This window comes from Mustela erminea, chromosome 18 (genome assembly GCF_009829155.1).
Source record: "Mustela erminea isolate mMusErm1 chromosome 18, mMusErm1.Pri, whole genome shotgun sequence".
Classification (NCBI taxonomy): domain Eukaryota; kingdom Metazoa; phylum Chordata; class Mammalia; order Carnivora; family Mustelidae; genus Mustela; species Mustela erminea.
Window position 1 is genome coordinate 20,216,312 of NC_045631.1, and position 7,775 is coordinate 20,224,086.

At 44.7% G+C, this 7,775-nt stretch overlaps 1 non-coding gene across 1 annotated transcript; it reads right to left on the reverse strand.

The window, feature by feature from the left end:
* Window positions 1-1,946: 1,946 nt before the first annotated feature.
* Window positions 1,947-2,160, reverse strand: LOC116578650. Its single transcript, XR_004281014.1, has one exon. It is a non-coding gene; the product is annotated as a small nucleolar RNA U3 (small nucleolar RNA).
* Window positions 2,161-7,775: the final 5,615 nt, after the last annotated feature.

Genomic DNA, 7,775 nt, shown 5'->3' on the forward strand with positions numbered 1-7,775 from the left:
GCTCTGGAAAGAACCTCTGCTCCCGCGGAGCTCAAGGCCTCATGTTGCACAGTAGTTACCATTGCCCAGAATGCCCTGTTTGTGTGGCAGTCCCCCCCCTTCCCCGCCCCCAGTCTGGACTCTTCCCCTAACCCCCCTTAGCGTGCTGCCCAGCTGCCCCGGACCTTTGAGGAGGATGGAAGCTCCCTTCCCCAGTCCTGTTCTCACGGAAAGACTCCCCAGGGAGTTGTCTACTGTGTGTCATGATACACCTGTAGGAAAATACAACTACTGGAAGGCTGGGTGTGGCCCTGGGTCTGTGAGTTTTGTTACTTTCAGGGCATCTGCCCTGTAACAGGCAAGTGCACCAAGCTATACCTATGAGGATGAAAGCACCAGTGTCCCCACTCAAGGACAAGTTCAACAAGGATGGAAGATACTATTGTTAGAGCCAGCACATTCAAAAGAAATCAGCTTGTGAAAGAGTTCTCTAAGGGAGTTGCTACTTGCTACCCCATTTTGCTTACTCTGGGCACCAGAATCATGACCTTAATGATTAGCAAGGACCCACCCCATTTAGGAGTCAAAGATGATCAAAAGAGGGTGCTGATAAATGTTAAAAAACCAGCTCTCCAGGAAAAAATATGTTTATTACAAACTTTACATAATTTATATATGTTTATTATAAAATTTTACAAATTTTATAGATAGAAAAGGAATATAGCACACCATTTACAAATAACAGTGCAGTACTGTAAATTCCAAATGGGCAGTTGGTTATCATGATGATTCTCAGGAAGCTTGACCTTTGTTGAACTCCTGTGTCCATAGCCAAACTATGGTTGCAGTTCAACCATGATTTGACCAAATCAGACTATGAATAAATACTTGATTACTATCCCATTCAGCAAAGAAGGTGCTCGTGTCACAAAATAAGTGAGTATAATTCCAATGTGAGTATGGGTTGATATTCTCCTTTCTGTTGAGGAGTAAGGCTGAAGAGAAACAACAAAGATGTCTGTTGGACCTTCATTTGTTCACTAATGACATAGTGACTCCTTTGCTGAATCAGGTAGTGGTTTTTGAGCTCTGGGAGAACATTTCCTGAATTTTCTGTGCCAGTCACAACGTAATAATTATAGATACAATGTGCATTTAAATCGAATCTGCATTATTGATGTTTCTCTGTCATTTTCTTTAAATCTATGCAATCAACAATTTTCGTGATGTAAATACTCTCACCATGGCTGATTTCAATCTTCCATCTGTAAGTCACGGAATGTGGCTTGGAAAGAGATGTAAAATAACATGACATTATCTGTAGTATTTCTGCCACACAGACTAGGTGTAAATAATCTCAAGAGCATAGATGATAATAAAGTGTACTCAAATAATTGGAAAGTGAGGTGTTCTGAGTATTTATTACTTTTGTTTTTACCATAATTGATTTCATTATAAGGATATATGATATACTTATGTATACCTATACTTATCCAGCACTCCACCACCAAAGATAGTATCAAACCACAATCCTGGCTCAAACCATATTTGGTAAAGAAAACTAGATTGCTGTCTCTGAATGTTAATATCTGATGAATTTTTAAGGCCAGTTCCTCTTCCCTAAGTGTTATCATTTGCCACATGGGTGAGGAAATAATTCAGGGCTGTTGCGGAGGTTGTAGGCTAGTGCTTCTCAAAGTGTGGTCCCCAGCATCAGGATAACCCCAGACATTTTGAGAATGCAAATTTTGGGGTCCACTGCCAACCTATTGAATCAGAACCTGTGGGGACAGGGCCCTGACATCTCTCTCCCATGTTACTAATGCGTATTCAAGGTGTTTCTGACAAGTGCTCAAGGTCCATCTTTTCTAGGGACTAATAGTTTGAATAACATTGCTTTTTTGGGTGCCCCACATTGTTCTCACCCCTCCCTGTGGGTGATGGAGTGTCAGCCCCCCCCAAAAAAACTCACTCAGATGGTGTCCCTTCCCTCCTACTCCCCTAAAGGAGGAAAAAAACCATCATTAATGACAGAGGGCAGCTGCAGAAGCCACGCCCAGAGCCAGCTTCACACACAGGAAGGGACCCTGCATCTCCTCTTCGTGATTTCAGGTACTCTACACGTTCAGAGAAACTTCTCTAGTAATGAAATATAGAAATGATCCCTGAAAGTATAGTCTTTAGAATGTCAGCTTTTAAGTTCAGAACCCTTGTTAGGGCTTTCAGGCGTGCTCAATGTACAGTAGTTAGGAAAAGTATTCTTGTTGATTGGTCTCTGTGCAAGGCTTCACCTCCAACCAATAAGCTTTGCAAAATGGTGCTGTGGGACAGGTGCTTCTCTAGCCTCTGTGGCATAGGGCTCAGGGCTGACGTGATTTCAGGGAGATCAGATCAGTGTGAACATAGCAGGGTGGTTTAAATTGGTTTTAGTCTATTTTAACTATACTGGAATTAAAATAAAAAAAATAAAATACATGGATTTTAGTCAGGAGAGGAGCTTCTTGCTTTGACTGGAAACTCAGTGTAGATGTTGCATTTGTTTTGTCCTATGACCGTGACTCTGATATAAAGTTAAACATTTTTTTTCTCTTGTAAATTAGCTAAAGAGACTGAAACCCTGGCTCAGATGGGCTTGAACAGTAAGTAATTTTATTACTTTTCATAAATGAAGTCCATGGGCTCTGGGGTTGGTTGGTTGGTTTACTCAGCATCAGCATCAAGGATTTAGTTTCTTTTCATCTTTTTGCTATGTTAACCTCCATACTAGTTCATCCTTAGGTTGTTAGCAAAATAGCTGCAGTGGCTCCTGCCATCACAACCACAGAGTACAAAGTCCAGACAGAGCAGGGTTTCTTTTCTGAGCTCCATGGATATGCTCAGGGATCCATGAGCCTGAATGGGAAAAAGAATCACATCACCAAACTCTAATTAATATTTGTTATTTCCTTCAATTATGAATGTAGGTAACAAACTATAGTAGTAGAAGGGCAGTGTGGGTTTCTGCCAATAGAAATCATATGTATTTTCAAGTAGCATTATAATTGTGAATATATCATGAAAATACTTTATGCTTAATTTGAAACTGTAGTAGTTATTAGACCTGCCACTAGAACTTGATATTGAATATGTTAATAAAGTATTGCATATATTATTATATCATAAATTTGTTGTTTTCATATTTTAATAGTTATGTTATATTATAATTGTTTGCATGTAGTTTATTTGATATATTTCAAAATATCATTCTAAGATGGGGTCTATAGAATTCACCGGACTGCCAAACGGACCCTGACACCAAATATACACTGATGTGGAAGAAGGAGCAAGGACATCTCACACCTCTTGTTGCTTTCAAGAAACATCATATCTCATTGGCCAGAACTGGGTCACATGTCATTCTTGAGCCAATTCTTGTGAAAGGAAGCGCCCTTGCCATTGGACCAATCAGATGTAGTCAGCTTTACCTGAGACTTGGAGCTTCTTGGGAGAGAATGAGTCCCAGAACAAAGTGGGGGCCCTGTTAGGGAAGAGGAAAGGAAAGACGAATGCTGTTTGTCAGGAGTTGCTTGGAGATCTGCCTCATTTTGTGCCGCATACCAGACGGATAAGAAACAACAACAGCAAAACAGCATGATTTTATGCTAACCCTTGGGAAGAGTAGGAAGGGAAGATGGACTTTTTACCTCTCCAGCAAGTTTTCCATAGGAAGATATGCATGAGTTGAATCTTGGAGAATGGAATGGACTTTAGCCAAGAGAAAGATGGAAACTTGGTCCAGAATGTGAAAAGAGTACGTGCAAAGGCTAGAGGCATGGTAAGGCATGGTGTGTTCTGAGAACTGCAGTAGTTTAATATTTGATAAGAGAAAGGATACGAGAAGGGAAGCTGAAGAGGGGGCCTGGATGCTAACGTGAAGCGTATTATATACCAAGATCAGGGTTTGAATTTTGTCCTGGTGAGCACAGGTAGTTTCTGAGGTGTTTTTTGTTTTGTTTCTTTTTGTTTTTAATTTTATTTATTTATTTGAGAAAGAGAGCACAAGCCCGGGCGTGGGGGATAGAGACAGAGGGAGGAGCAAGCTCCCCGCTGAGCGGGGACCTGATGCAGGGCTAGATCCCAGGACCCTGGGATCATGACCTGAGCGAAGGGCAGGTGCTTAACTGACTGAGCCACTCAGGCGCCCTGAGTTTCTGGGGAGTTTTTTTTTTTTTTTTTTTTTTAAAGATTTTATTTATTTGACATAGAGAGAGTAGGCAAAGAGGCAGGCAGAGAGAGAGGAGGAAGCGGGCTTCCTGCTGAGCAGAGAGCCCAATGCGGGGCTTGATCCCAGGACCCTGGGACCATGACTTGAGCTGAATGCAGAGGCTTTAAACCACTGAGCCACCCAGGTGCCCCTCTGGGGAGTCTTAAGCAGAGCAGTGATATGATCTATTTTGTTTTTGATTTTAAAAGATCATCCTGGCTCTAGTGTGGAGAATAGAGAGAAAGGAGCAAGCCTGGAGGCAGGGAGACTGGGTAGGAGCCTCTTGTTAAACCAGGGGAAGTGATGGTGGTTTTAACAAAGGTGGTAGTGGTAGGCTGGAGAAGAAGAGGAGTCCTGACGGGCCTTAGAACTTAAGAGACTGGGTGGATCTGGCACAGGGATAATGGTGAGGGAAATAGGTAAGTTCCAGATGACTGCCATGTAAATGGCTTGAGCCAGTGGCGGATGGTGGAGCTGTTCCATGAATAGGAAGCATGAAAAAATGCATTTGGAGGTGAGGAGAGGTCAGAGTAGACAATATCACTGGTTCAGAATTGGACAGATTGTGATATAATTTTGTCTCCTTTCAGTCTTGGCATTCCCATTTCTTGTATTTTCCCTGAAAGCTCAGAACCCCCACAACTTTTCCACAAGAACCATGAGGCTGGGTCTGAGGGCTGCAGGATCTCTGTGGAAATAAGATGTGGTGGAGGAGGGATGACACCCCGTGATATAATCTTTGGTCCACTGCTCCAGAGATGCACTGAAACAATAAAACCACTAATTCTGTCTCCTAGTATACCAGGAAATGGAAGCTTTGCAGGAAAAGCAAGTTGTATTATAATTACAGGCTTTTAAATAAGTATCACGGGTGATATTTAACACAAAACAATGAAGTGTTGAAGACCTTATTGTTTTTTCTTTGTCCTGTTCATAGAGTGAAATCAGACTCAGCAGAATTCAGGGACTTTTAAATAGATTTGGAAAGTGACTCTGAGCCAAGGTGCCTGCCACTTTGCAGAGTAAATTATCAAGGCAATAAGAGGCTAGAACTTCAGCCTGGGGAAATGGTTAATTGCTTTGCCCTCTAGTTGTTGTTTCAGTCCTACACTTGCTGTAGACTGTAGCAATCCAAGAGAGGGGCTATAAATTTCATGGTGGGTGGGGGGAATCCATGGGTGGGGGCATGGAGGCAGGGAAGGCAAGCAGTTCATTGATGCCGAAGTTAATTACCAATCATGGGAAACATGGACCTTTTAAAGGCAGTTCTGTCTAACAGAACTTTTCCCTTTTGGCTTCGTCCTGTGTTCTTGACTTACCCCCCTGCTCACGCAGACTCACATGGACCCATGAATATTGTTTTAGATACCAGCAGGTGCACAGGGTCTTTAGTCATGGACATTATTAATCCTGGTCCTTAAAAAAGAGGATGCTTGGAGAAGCACATTTCATGAGGAAGTGGATGGCTCCCCTGATTTCACACACCACACATCCCCAGCCCACCCCCTCCTGGGACTTTTATGGTCCTTACTGTTTCTCGACCTATGTCCTGGGCTTGGAGCTGGACAGAATGTACCGGGGATGCTGCCCCCGTCCTTACGGGCTGCTGGGCAAAGGCTGGTAGCAGTCGCATGACTTTGGCTGTCGGGGGCGGAGGCGGCTGCTGCGGGTGTCACCTGGTGGGTGGGGTGCTGGAGAGACAGGTGGGTTCTTTCACACGCTGGAAGTTTGTGAAGGCGTTTGGAGCTTGGGAGCTGTTTGTGTCTTCGTCCTGCAAGCTGTCGGATGCCTCTGCTCAAACACAGGCCGGTTCCCCAGCACCCCGCTCTGCTCAAGGGCTAACTCGGTGGGGTGGGGTGGGTGTGGGGGGGTCCCCTCCCAAGCAGCCAGGCTTGTCACCCAAGCTTGCTCTCCGGCGTGTCCTCTCTGGTGGGGAGTAGGCACACGCACGTGGCACCAGGAAGCGGGGGGAGGCAGGAGGCCCCTGAAGGCGGGGGATCGAGTCAAGGGAGGTCAGCTGCGGGCTGGGGCCAGCAGCTAGCTCCAGGGTCTGGGGGTCAGAGAGGCAGCCTGAGGGCCCCGCAGGGAGCGGGAGTGTGAGCTCTGCTCCACGGGCCCTGGCCACGTGCTGCTGGCCTTACTGGCACCGCCAGCCGAGTGGGTGGCTCCAGCTGGCAGGCTGGTGATCTGCAGATGAACCTGGTCTGAGTCAGGCGAGGGTGGAGATGCCAGAACAGCATTTCCCAAAGTCTGTTCCGCTGAACACTGATTCCATGGCACCTAAAAAGGATGAAAGGGTTCTGGGATTACATAAATTGAAGAAGCACTGAGTTAAATAAAGAGAGGCAGATCTCTTTACTGAAAAACTTCTCAAACTTAAAATTTGCTAAGGAGTGTAGTAAACCCTTAGGCAGGAACGGGAGTATGTACTATCTCTCGAACCTGTTTAACTACGGAAACTTTTTTTGGCATAGCATCTCCTGGGGTAAGGGTTCCCTAGGGCAGAATTTGGGAAACGCAGCTTATGCTTTCTTCACATACTGAATCTCAGTGACTGTGCTGGGATGCTCAGATCCTGGTACTGGGATGGTGGATTTTGAATCCAGCTATTGGTGGGGCTACTCTAGGTCTTTAAATTTGATGTTTCTCATCTTGCTTTCTTTTCCATAAATTATTTAATTCTTGGGGCGCCTGGGTGACTCAGTCGCTAAGTGTCGCCTTCAGCTTAGGTCATGATCCAAGGGTCCTGGGATTGAGCCCCGCATCGGGGTCTCTGCTCAGCGGGAAGACTGCTTCTCCCTCTCCCACTCCCTCTGCTTGTGTTCCCTCTCTTGCTATGTCTCTGTCAAATAAATAAATAAAATCTTAAAAAAAAAAACCCTTAAGTCATTTAATTCTTTACTTAAAACATGATGAAAATTTAAAATGTTAACAATAATAGGAATGATTATATATTAATACCCACCTAGGTATCCGTTACAAGATTTCAGTGACTTAAGTTATTTTTTTCCCATTCCTTTTTTTTTTTTTTTTTTTTTGGATTTTATTTACATGCTTGAGAGAGACAGTGAGTGAGCTAGAGAGAGCATGATCCAGGGGAGGGACAGATCAGACTCTCCACCCAGCAGGGAGCCTGACCCAGTGCTTGGTCCCAGGATCCCAGGATCATGACCTGAGCCGAAGGCAGACACCCAGCCGACTGAGCCACCCAGGTTTCCCTTTCCCTATTCATTTTTAATTTTGCTGTTTCTTGCAATGCTAGCCAATGACTATGTCACAGGTGTAGGAACTCAGACCTCTTGATATTGAAACAAGACTGAGAATCTTAAGCTGCCTTGCTCAGAATCACATAAGCGACTTAAGGCAGTGAAGCCAGAGAAGTGGCGAAGAGGGGCCTGTGTGTAGTAGGGCTGGGTGCCTGAGGTAAAGAACCTCTGCCTTGAATCATGGAGGGGGCAGGACTGCTGTGAAGACGCATCTGCAGGGAGGATAAGGCGTTAAGGGAGCAACATGTTGTGCTAGGACCAAAGTGGGTTCTGGAGTTGGAGAGATC